The following is a 12637-nucleotide window of genomic DNA, read 5'->3' as shown; positions in this document are numbered from 1 at the left end:
CTGACTAATGGCAAACATCACACAAACACACACTCACACACAAACAGAAGAAAGGATTTAGCTTGAAGACAAACACGCTGTGTCATCTAATTTTAATACAGAAATCCTGTGTGTTTACTGAAATCAAACAGAAACCGCTAGCCACTATTTTTAACTGACTGTTGAAACACAGAGAAGAGCACAAAATATCGCCAGGTTTTTATCCGTTTTGCTAATTAAGGTTATTTCCCAAAGAAATGTAATGGTTTTAACATGAAGTAGCCTAATTTGTCAGAGAAAGTTTTCTTTAACAAAACATTGATTACAGTGATCACCTTTTTAGTGATTTAAGCAAACGTTTGTATCCAAAGCGTATTAAGTTGTATTAAGACGCATAATATGAGGGTAACACGGAGGGCCTAGTCATCCCAAGCTCAAGGAGGCCTACAGGTAGATTTGCAGATATCGGGAACCCAAAACCATTTCAACACCCTACAGTTCATCACCTATACCACCCTGTTGAATATCTAGGCTACAGAGATTCTAAGAGTTGCTTTGCGCTATCTCAAGGGCCAAACAGGCATGATAAAACATGATTGCCTTCTACACTGAACCCCTGTCATCATCACCAGGGACTGGGCTCATAGTGCAAAACCAAACTATTCACTAGATTAGTTGTTTCTAATGGGCTTTTTGAGTTTCTTGCCAGGGAAAGGTCAAGCCATTTGCACATTGTCATTGTTTTGAAGGGGAAGCATAGTGAGGATTGAAATTAGCATCATATTTAGCTAAATAGGTGGCAGAATAAGAGTATTGGCCAGGGTGTTACAGCCACTCACAACCGAAAGGTATTTATCCCGAAGATGGCTAATCTCTGCCTGCTCCTTAATGACATACATCTTAATCACTGTATTTTGTTGTGAATAAAAGTGTCTACTAAATTACAAAATAATAGGTGATGGGATAGTCGGCGGCCAGGATGGGGTCAATCCACCATGTACCCAAAAGGTACTGGTTTTGGTTTCAGAGGAAGAGGCTTTAATCTGATGGGAAATTATTATTTTGTCATTAATGAGCAGGTAGGGTTAAGGCTAACTTGTGCAACAATTCCTACACGTAGACAAAGGAGAACCGTTCAATCCTTCCAATCCTTCCCTTCTTACCAGTCAACCCATATGCATACGTCCTGAAGCATCCTCGGTCAAGATGCAATATGCCAAACATTTACCACAGAAACAGAATAGCGGTCGACCATAAAGGCCAGACAGGAACCCATAAACACAGCAACAATAGTGATCCATCAAGGAGATGGTCAAAGCTAAGACATTATGGCCATCACTAAAGCGCTCCCCTATATGGTGCTCTAAACGCTCTTCATAAATACATCACTTTCACTTTCAAGAGCACATATCTGCTGTTTCCATGCAATTTTCAATAGGCAAAAAGCAACAACTCCACACCTGTTGTTTTCTGTCACACCTGGTTTTGTATCATGACGTAACCAAAAGGATTAATTAATCAGCGCTAAAACATTGTTGAACGTGACGTGTTTTACATAGATTTTTGCCCACAGTGCTCTGAAGCATTGGGAAGTTTGAGATAAGAAGGAAAGGTGCAACTTAAATAATACAGCACATAGCTAGAGGAGAAGTGTGAAATAACAAAAGATCTAATGAAAATGTAACTTCACCAGGCTTATTAAACGACGACCACCCTCAAATGCTTGGGAGATTCCGCTCTTAATATATTTATTTATAAACAATATATATAGTTGTATACTTTTTGGTCTTCGTCAATGAAATCCGTGAAAATGGGCTATCTCTTCATGTAGAATTTTAAAGTATGAAAACCAGTGTGTTGTCCCATCCGCCGAAGTCCAGATGCGCTGCACAGTTGACTTAACATAATCCATCTCAACCCCTGACTCTTTGATGTCGAGATGAGCCTAAATCCATGCACCCTGCTCACACCCCCCACCTCCTTTCCATGCCCTGGTGTCCAGAGTTTCTGTTGGTGGGGGCCCGGTCATTAACCCTAGTCACTGCCTCCGAGCTCTGCGTGAAAAGAGTGAAACATAGTCAGCCTCGACGCCCTCTGACAGGGACAGTGAATAACAAACAAAAACCCATCAAAGTGATGCATAGAATCCACATCATTGCTTTGGCTAATATATGCAGACTGGCTGCACCGCTTCACCGCCCCAAAGGGTGGGGTTGGGATAGTGGCTCTAAAGCCAGATGTACAAAAATGACAAAAGTTCTGTACTTTTTTAAACACTGTTGACTTCTCAGATGGGACAAATGCAATATAATACGTTAATTATAACATAGTGAGTTTTATTTACGTAAACAGCATTATGTTGTGCAGGGAAGACACCCTGAGAACAAATGAATTAATAACTGCAAGGCAAATCTAATTTGGATCCCATAGATTAACAAAGCAATAATGGCTCTGCAAATAACCATGGGACGTGAAAAATAACAGTTTGACGTTATTGCCACCCAGCAGAATAGGTAGCATTTTGATTGTCTTCCTCTGAATGAGATGGCTATCACCCTCCAGGGTGGGAGATTGAAAGGCAAACAATACGAAATACCCGATGCAATACAGCTCTATTTACTTTAAAACATATGGAAAGTTGGATGGATGGGAGGTGAAGCCCAGGGTTACCTTCTTTGGTGGTTATCTGTGGGAGTAGGCTTCTTTATGATTGGCACACAGGCTACACAAAATTGGCTTTGATCCATGTAAATATATTTACATAGAGAGATGGTAGGAGCAAGCTATACGTATAGTGAAGTAGTTTCCTTTAAAAGTGAATTCAGAGTTATCTTGTGGGCATTATGAAGACATTAGAAGTAGAACATCACATTGAGCATTGTATCAGACATGCCCACTTGGATCCTGTCCTGATTGTACAATACATTGTCTTTTTTTTATTCCACTCCAACCATGCTTTGAATATGGTGCACTACCAGATTAATGAAAGTGAAAAAAAAAAAGATTGTCTGTGGTCATGTGATGCATCACATCTAGTGCCTTATGACTATAAAAGAGGTATAATAAATGAATGAATGAATACACTCTGTTTCTGTTGCTGTTGGGTTGATGGGTTGTTGCAGGCCCATTATCATATAAAAAAAGGCATTATTTTCTCATCATAATGCAGTGACACATATTGTAAGTAGTTAGTTATTGCTACAATGTCTGAATAGTTAAACCTATTTACTTAAATGATTTCTGAAAAACTTAAATATTAAACATGTCTTGTTAACTCAAACTAAAACTGTGATGAAGCATGCATTTTACAACCTGCATTGAGTTCGGCCATCTAATTAAATTAAATAATTAAAATTAAAAAATTAAATTACAACCAAATAGGATGCTTTTTTTTTTGCTACAGCCAAACTTCATGGACATCACTGCTTTTGCTTGTTGTACTAGAAAAAAATCGATTAATTTGTATTTCGCTGAGGGGCTTTCATTTCTCAGGCAGAATAATGTCCACTCAGCGGTTATGCCAGCATGACCCGACATGACCGTTCAGATGTAAACTGCAAACCATTTTGACTCAATCAACAGTGGTCACGTAATTTGTTGTGCAGGAAATAAGATAGGTATCCAAACAGTTTCTCTTTCAGTTTCTTTGAACATGAGTTTCAAATTAGGCTTTATTACCATTACCATTGCCATCTATTCATAATCATTTCCAACAGCCTTCAAGACCCCCTCCATACGTCGTAATGACCGAAATCTAAACAGGGGTAAAACTCCAAATGTCAGTCTCAACATTAGTTTTGGGGCTAATGCTAAGGTTTTGGATATTTCAAAAGCAGTTAAGAGCCTCCTAATTTGAGTCCTATTCTTAGGCTGTGAAGATGCATGGTTAAATGTCATTGTGTGACCTGAATTCTGAAGAGGATTGGCTGAGGTGATGCATCGCCAGATAGCCCCACGGATTACTGAGGCCCCGAGTTAGTGAATGTAGATTGATAGACCATGATTAACATTTTCATTTCCTAAAGAAACCCAGCATCATTATGTTATCCCAGCATTACAAGTTGGAGATTGATTTTACAGCTTTGAACTGAAAACCAAATGACTGGATCATTACAGCCACCTTGTAAGTTATTGAAACAATAGAACATTACTGTAATTCAATTTCATCGAACACATTACTAAGTGGTATTACAATACAGAGGCTAACAATGCAGATAACTGCTACGACAGTGTGACCCCTTCATTGTATGTCACCAATGCAAATCCACTGTAATGTTAATCTCTTAGTGAAATGTACATTTATTAACACTACCTACTTAATAACCTGCTTAGTAATAGAAAGACATTTTCAGACAGCCAGACTGACAAAATCAACAAACAGACATAGAATAGACAGACATCCAGACAGACCAATTTCAATTGGGACAACAGGTGTGATGTCTTCAAAATGCCAAAAATCTCAACAGTGTGTCTGTACAAATCCCAGCAGCAGACCAGGAAAGTATTCTCTTATGTTTGATCTATATGTTTTACCCACTGCTAACTGTTCAGCATGAGGTGCCCATCGTGGTACCTCAAGGTTATGTACCATACTTTAAACAACACTGTAGCTTTGACATGTAATTGTTTGTTAGGTAAGAATCATCCCCCCTGGGAAAAAATGTGGCATTTGGCAAAGCTATATATGTAATTGTCCGACAGCGCAAAAAATAAGAGCAAAGTCGATCTTAATTGATGGTCTGTGTTTGACAATACAATACAATCCAGTTTGCGAGAGTCACTTTTCTTTGGGGTTACACTTTTACACCATAACCCCCAAAGAATGATGCTTCTCGATGGAGGGTTTTAAATGTATGATTCTGCATAAAATATTGATCTACTGGAATCAAAGCTGCATATGATTAATTATAATGAGCATAAACAAACACTGTCAATGGAAAACACAGAGATGAACAGGGGCCAATGAAGAGCCCCTAATTAGACGAGAGCAAGAGAAACAGAGCAAGATTACCATGTAATTATCCGCCGCAAAGTAAGACATCAATCCACATTAAATCGAGAAAATATGCAAAACATCAATGGCATTCGATATGCACAGCATTATTTTTAAAATGTTGGCTTGGAATTTGTTCATAAGACACATTATGGAGTTGTGGAAGTTTGATTGGATTTCACCAAATTCACTTTTAATCTGCAAGTAGGGGAAAAGTAACATTCTGATGACTGTACAGTTGATGACTAGCAAGAGCACAACATTAAAACAGCCAGGGTTCTGATTTGTTTCCTGGTTTCCTGTTTACTGGGGCCACCCATGTTAAGAAATGTATTCATATATTGTACGATTCTTGGCCTATACAGATGAAAAAATCCATCAAATAATTGCTTGGATCAACAAGGTTGATGTGATGGTGTTTTGTATGTTTTATACTGTATATCCTGTCTCAGATGTACGGAGTATCTATTCTATAAGGAATGACAAAATATGGCTGGTGGAGCATTTTTGTTTTTGTTTTTTGTTAAAATTGAGGTGGGGAGTCAGCTATTTGGTGCAATAATGGGGTGGTATTATAACATTGTTTACTTAAACCTTCTTCATTATTATAAGTGATTGATTAAATATTAAATATTGAATATTTAGATGCATTAAATGTGGCAATGTGGTGCAGCATAGAGGGGGGTGACTCCAGGATGCTGGTTTCATTGTTAAGCCCTCAGGAGGTGTCGTGGGCCTAACTTAACGAAACATCGGTGAAAGAGGGTGCCCACTTGATAACCCCAATGAAATGCTGCATACTGCTGTTAGTTGGGCCATTTGTCTTGTGTTTTTCTGAATATTAATTATTAATAATAATATTTCCTTGGATTGTGGCACAAGGGATTATAACATCTGATCCTGTGTATTAATGAAATAGGTTGTGTATCTGCAAAGTCTGATTGTTAATTCCTTGTGTCAATGATGTTTTCATCACCAGTCCTCAAAGGTTACCTTTGAAAATGTTAATGGTGTTTTTCGCTATCTACGGCACCGCACTCGCTTTGGAAGTCCACAATTCAGTCCCGAATGTAATTCTGAACAGATTTTTGTCAGTCAAACAATTCGGAATGAGTTTTATTACTAACAATGTTTTAATCCGGGCTGGAGCCCATGAATGCGACCAATGGGACGGGCCCGTGCCAGGTTCAAACAGAACATGCACGGGTTCGGGTAGGGCTTGTTTCTTTAGGACCGATCTAAGCTATAGTAGTAGTAGTACAGACAACAATAGCCATTGTGTAGCCATTATGTCAAAGAAAAACACTGCTTTTCAACCTGTATATCTCAGAGAATGGGAGAAACGAAGAACCCAAACACTTTCACCAGCAGAAAAATACTTAGTATTGACCAAAATATCCAAAGCAATTTATAGTGGATTTAAAATACACATGGGGAGGTAAGTTTTAAACATTCTTTCAGTTCTTTCAGCTGCGAGTCAAACCCCTTAACCACTAGAGTACCCCACTGAGACATGTCCGAGATAGTAGACACAACAGATGCCCCCACAAGCCTCCTGAGACGGTGGGCTCTGGAGGCTTTTCATTCCTGGGCCTCACTCACAGCACCACCACAGCCACCCAGGGGCGCTCATTTGTTATCGTTACAAGACAATTTCCCTCTGTCAATTTTGTGTTGTTTTGTGTGTGTTTCTTCCCTTTTTCACCAGAAGGAAACCAAACACCCTGAAGAGAAAAGACTGTCAGCACCATGCATCAGGTGCATGGGATTTCCATGTGAAGAACGAGCTGCGGGAAGAAGCAGATGTGTCCCAGAATTACTTGGGAGTGTCATCATTCATGTGATTTGTTGGTTGGGAATTGTTTGCGGCATTATATTTGTTATGCACTATGGCACAGCATTAACCCTCCTACTAATGGAGGAGACCAATTCCAGGTGTCTATGCCTATACCGCTGCGTATACCTCAGTACACGAGACATTATCACATATCGTACATTTAGGAAGCACTAAGACTAGACAAAAAGTGTTTGGAAAATGTGTGTGAGTAGAGCTTTTCAGCAAGCGAACTGGCCTAATGGAACCTCTGGTGTTGGCCCCATGCCACTATATTGACTTTACTATTTAGTGTTGTGACTTGGAGTGATTTCAGATTTCAGTTCAAACACAGAACATTCGGGCTGGTAGTCCAACACACTTAACACTAGACTACCCTTCCAATATAAAACATGTACTATATAGTTATGTGTTTTATGCATCAACAAAAAAATTGGCAGTTTGCCAGCAGCCAGTAAACAAGTATCTTTAGCTGATTCGGCGTCTAACTGAAGTTTCAAGACTAGACAGGTTTGTATTCTGATCTGTCCCATCCAATCTCTAAATTAGCATGGAAATACCAGGGTGTACCAGAATCACAAAGGACCAGGTGTATTTCTATCAAGTTATGTTGTGGCTACAGGCTTTGTTTATCAAAGAGTTTTGATCTTTTCATACAGTTTGCTATGCCTCCATTGTTGGATAGTAATCCTCGCACTCCTTCCTGCACCCGGTGGTCCAGGTTAAGGCAGCAATCCACCGTATTACCATGTCCTTGGCTAACTTATTGAACCTCTAACATGCCAAGGTAGAACAGTTCTCACCTGGGTGGCATGCTTTTGTGAAGACAGTCTGAAACAAAGCCTGCTGGGATTAATTAAAAAAGTATGAAATGTCTGTTGAGTTTTCTGAACACAAAGCTGTTTGTGGTTTACAATAAATCAAGACAGATGGACGGACGGAAAGAAAAATACTGTTTTCATCACAGAAGAGGATTTCATGTGTAACAGCTGCACACACATCAGTACTAAAGGTGAAAAATAATGTAAATAGAAATCCAGTGAACCACCCTGCCGGATGCGCATTGGTCAGTCTCCTGTCCCCCTGCAAACTGTAAACTCAATTGACAGAACAAAGGCATATCAGGGGTTACCTTCACCAGACCGTAGTGGTATACGTGCTCCAGCGACAGCCAGGGCAGAGACCCCTGCAGTGCAGTGTACCGTAAGGCCATGGACCCCCAACCCCCCAACCCCACCTGCCATGCGGAGCGCCATACTTCCTCTGGGACCCCCACAGCCGCTGGCAACACATTTCACTGCGGTTGAACTTGTGATCCTTGTGGAGGCCATCTGGGAGAGTGAGGGAAAAAGGGCCAGAGGACAAGGAGAGGGAGAAAATAGTGGCGGTTCCCCAGCTAATAACGGTGGCATGGCGAGTGGCTAGCCCGTCGCTACGCTAGCTACCCACACTGGCCTCCAGCGCTGCAGCCAGTCTGATTGATGCGTTGAGAATTACATTCTGTCACTTTAGGCCCCACCAGGGTAACACCCGAAAGCTTCCTCCTCCCAGGCCAAGACAGGGGTCTGGCCCCTTGATATTTGGAGAATGAGTAGGGGGTCATATCCGTGCACTTTCTGCCTGGCATGCATGGCTACAGACTCACGGAGGGCTTGACATGTGCTGAACACTGTAGTGCAGATGTATGTGTGTTTGAGGGTTGGTTCTTTCATTTTACTTCGCTTCACTACCCTTCAAGAGAGATAACGCAGTCCACAGTTCTCACACTGTTGTGAATGTCAGGAGAACTGAAATGCTGTCAATTAAGGGGAATTACCAATAAGTGGTCTTGGTATATTATGTGAGCATTATTTTATCACTTCATCTTTGAAGAGGATGTTGTAACAGCTTTAAAATACCTGTGTAAATACATTTTGAATGAATGTACAATAGCGTTGGAGGTTTCATCCTTTCCAAGACTTTTGGATCACTAATGGCTCACTGCATTTAGAACAGACATAGGCTACATGCAACGCCAAGACCGGACTTTACTTTAGATTTTACTTAGGCGGGCCGCACAGGTATATTAACGGCCGTCAAAGTACATTTGGTGACTCATTTTAGAGTTACATTTGTTTATCTGTCTGAGAAAACAACGCCATTGAGCGTCAATAGGATTTCACATTAATTAAAAAATAATTTCAAATTCAATGCAATCTCAAAACATTATCATGCGCAGAAGAAAGGATTATTTACACTTTCCCCGCAGAAAAGACTGTATGGAATCAATCCGGAGTTCACAAATCAGAAATAGGGAGGCCTGAAATAGCAAAAGAACTTGAATTAAAGTAGTAGTACTTGAGAACTGAAAAACGTCTGCGATAGTTTCCGCCAATGTACAGTTCAACCTGTATAATATGCAGTCTATTTGACACCTAGAGCTCCCCTGGCTATGCAGTGTTTTACCTGCTTTTTACTGTTGTAGAGCTAGTGGGATACACTAAACGAAAGCGATTTTAATGTTGTATCCATAGGGAACATTTTGAAACGTGAGACGTTCTCTGGATTAATTGCAGTTTAGTTTTTTATTGTTTAGGGCACGGTAATTTGTTATTTGCCTATTGTGTGTAGAAATATTGAGAGGAGGGCTGCTGCCCAATGACTTCAAGTTAATTTGTCTAATATTGGGCCCTTTGCTTACTATATCTAAGTCAGTAAAGCACTCTGGAGTTTCCTTTTGCCCACCCCTGATTTAGATTCACCCAAGAGAGACTAAATGTTTTATCTAATTTAAAAGTCTTTAGTATATATTCTGAAGTTCCTAGATTATTTTATAAATCCTGCTTTTTGAAATGTATGGTTTATGGGCCATCTGGAAATCACCAAACACCAGTGAGTAAGTGTTTGGGTTTACTTATCAACGGTGTCCAAGTGCAGCTGCTGGCTCGATAAATCAGAAAAAAAAAATCAGAAATAAAACCAGAGCCAAAAAGGCAGTAAGTATGTTTTGGCCTGTACAGTGTTTCAGTATTTCTCTGATATTTGCTGATTGTTTGTTGGTCTCTATGGACACCAATTTGTTTGTTTCATAAAACACAGTATGCTGTTGGCATACATATTTCCCTGCACCAACCTCGATTCCTCTCTTGTGGGAATCGCTCCATAGCCTTTGACCTGACCACTTGACAACACAATGGAATAAAAAGAATAGCAGCCACCCAGCGTTAAACAACGATGACTATTTAATTCAAAACAATCACAATAAAACGACATGATCAGAAAGTGCATTCCAGCGGCATGTGGCTATTGAAGCCGAAAGGGTCAATGTATTAGACATAAAGACAGCAGAATGAATGATGTCTGACAGATAGGAGAGCTGCTTTAAGACTTCTCATCGGTGGATTAGAAATATAATGTATGCTTTTAAACTTGGTGTAAAGAAAGATGAAAGAAAGATGGCAAGCCAAGGTCTTCTACAGTACTCCTTGTGTGTGTGTGTGTGTGTGTGTGTGTGTGTGAAGAAGTAAAGTGAGTGGTGAGTGGAGAGAAATTTTATTCTTGACTCACTCTCCATTTCGAGGGAAACATCATTATACGCATGGTTTCAGATGCAACATTTGACACCCTGCACACTCTCTATCTCAACACTGTCACACATTGCATGTGCCATTTGCATAGAATTCATAACATGTATTGGTTGTTTGTGCATGTGGAATCACAATGTGTTGGTGTGGGAGGGTGTGTGTGTGTGTGTGTGTGTGTGTGTGTGTGTGTGTGTGTGTGTGTGTGTGTGTGTGTGTGTGTGTATGAGTCCACATTCTCTTCAGCCGCTCTTCTTCACTGAATCTTTTTTCCCATAAACCTCATAACTTCCAGAAGCACTCTTTTTATCCCAGGCCGCTGATTGCCGGGTCATGGTGCGCTCACAGTGAGTCTTATTTAAAGTAGCCCTGGCTAGGCTCACAGCTGTGTGAATCAGCTGTTTGGAGGCTATTGCAAATGACCTGGCCTGCTGGATAGAGCCAGCGGGGACAGAGAGAGTTCTGGTACAATTAACGCCAGTGCTTCTCTAAAGGCCCCGCAGCATGGGCCTGAATTTGTCCATCTTCTCCTCCGACCCATTGCAGATCCCAGAACCCAGAAAGAATTTTGTAGCTCTGGACGTGTAAATACTGTGTTGAGTGTTTTTTACTTTGATAATACCATTGAGATGAATTGGTATATCAATTGTGGATTAATGTGATTCACTGATAAGAGGAATTATCATCCTGTCTTGAATTAGGTATTTGGGAGTCCAACTGGTAGTTGCATTTAAAAACTGATATTTGTTCCATTCCATGGCTGGAAGCCGTAAATTAAATGTGTAAGTGCATTTATCCACTTCAGAAAAAGTACAATCCAACATTTGTTGGATTGTATACATTTGACAAAAGGTCAGATGTTGGTTTGTACTACCTTTAACTATAAAATCGAACTAAACTATTAAACTATCCTATCTTGACTCAACAACTAAACCTGCCCCTGATTGACGAATACTAACCACAGACTCAAGGTGCTCATCAAGTCCTGGCCCATACAAATACGTAGCTTCTAAGTGGCAGGATGGTGCGTTTGACTCGGAACGCTTGAACAGACCCCTAGCCAAATGATACTGGGTTCGATCCCCTGATGTTGGCAGCCATTCCTGTAGGCATCCTTGAACAAGATGTGTAATCTGCCCCTTGATGTTTTGTCTCTAACACCACTTTCTCCTCAATAGATACACCAGAAGACTGACACTATTTCCATGGCCCTTTGTGGTGGCAATTTATAGAATGTCGATGGAATTCACTATTCACAGACGTGAACACCTTCTTTTCAGTATGTCCGATAATGCCCTTGAGTTTAGGCCGGCCGTTATCCTACTTTCATGGAAAAAGAAATGTTAGGAATCGGCACGTATGTTTGATCTGTAAAAAAGGAAAGGGAATTACAAAGTATTTCAAAACGTTTATGTTGAATGTTCAATGCAAGGGATAAAATGATGAAGGTTGTATGCCGGCTCTGAATGAACAAAAATCCAGGGCTGAGCTTCCTTGAGCTCCGCTGAAAACGCTCATTAGGAAAGTTTGTGGGGGGCCTATTATAAATTATTGACACATGGACACATTTCTGTCAAGCAAACTATACTCGATCAAATATAACAAATCCTTTGGTCATATGCATCAAGGCAAATAAATAAAACAGTCCTTTGTTTGCTGCTGGTCTTCCGTGCTGCCCAGCATTGAAAATGAATTAAGTTACTCTGGTATTAATGCGTGCCTGTTGGCAACGGTTTCCAGTGAGTGCCAGAATCATATTGTGGTGTTGGAATTGGACAATGACAGGGAGCATGGTAAAGCTTTTCAATATAGCCTACAAGAACTGTTAACATTCTGACCCGCTTTAATTTCCCAGAATGTCCCTGATCAACTTGTTTGTAACACGCACATCTGATGGTCTGTGGGCTGTGCTGCATGGCCATCTTGGGGGTGGGCCCCGGCGAATGCCACGGTGTACTATGCACACTAGTGGTGGCTCGTTCGCAAACGAATCAGTTCGAACAAACGACTCTTTAAAACGAACGAACCGACCTGATTCGCCGCTCTCGTTCGTCGTCGTTCGTCTCGTTCGTTCGCCGAGACTCGACTCCCAGCTCCACCCACTAGTCGCTGAGTCGCGCTGACTCGCGAGTCGCCGTTCGTTCACTGACTGTGTTTAGCGGTGAAGACTCAAGGACGGAGAAGTCACGAGAGTCAGCCGGGAAACAACATCCCGATTCTGAACATGAAGCACTCCTCAGCTAAACGGAACTTAAGCCGTTTCTCAATACC

Source organism: Micromesistius poutassou, assembly GCF_964030765.1.
Source record: "Micromesistius poutassou genome assembly, chromosome: 13".
Lineage (NCBI taxonomy): Eukaryota > Metazoa > Chordata > Actinopteri > Gadiformes > Gadidae > Micromesistius > Micromesistius poutassou.
Note: the sequence above shows the minus strand (reverse complement) of the source record.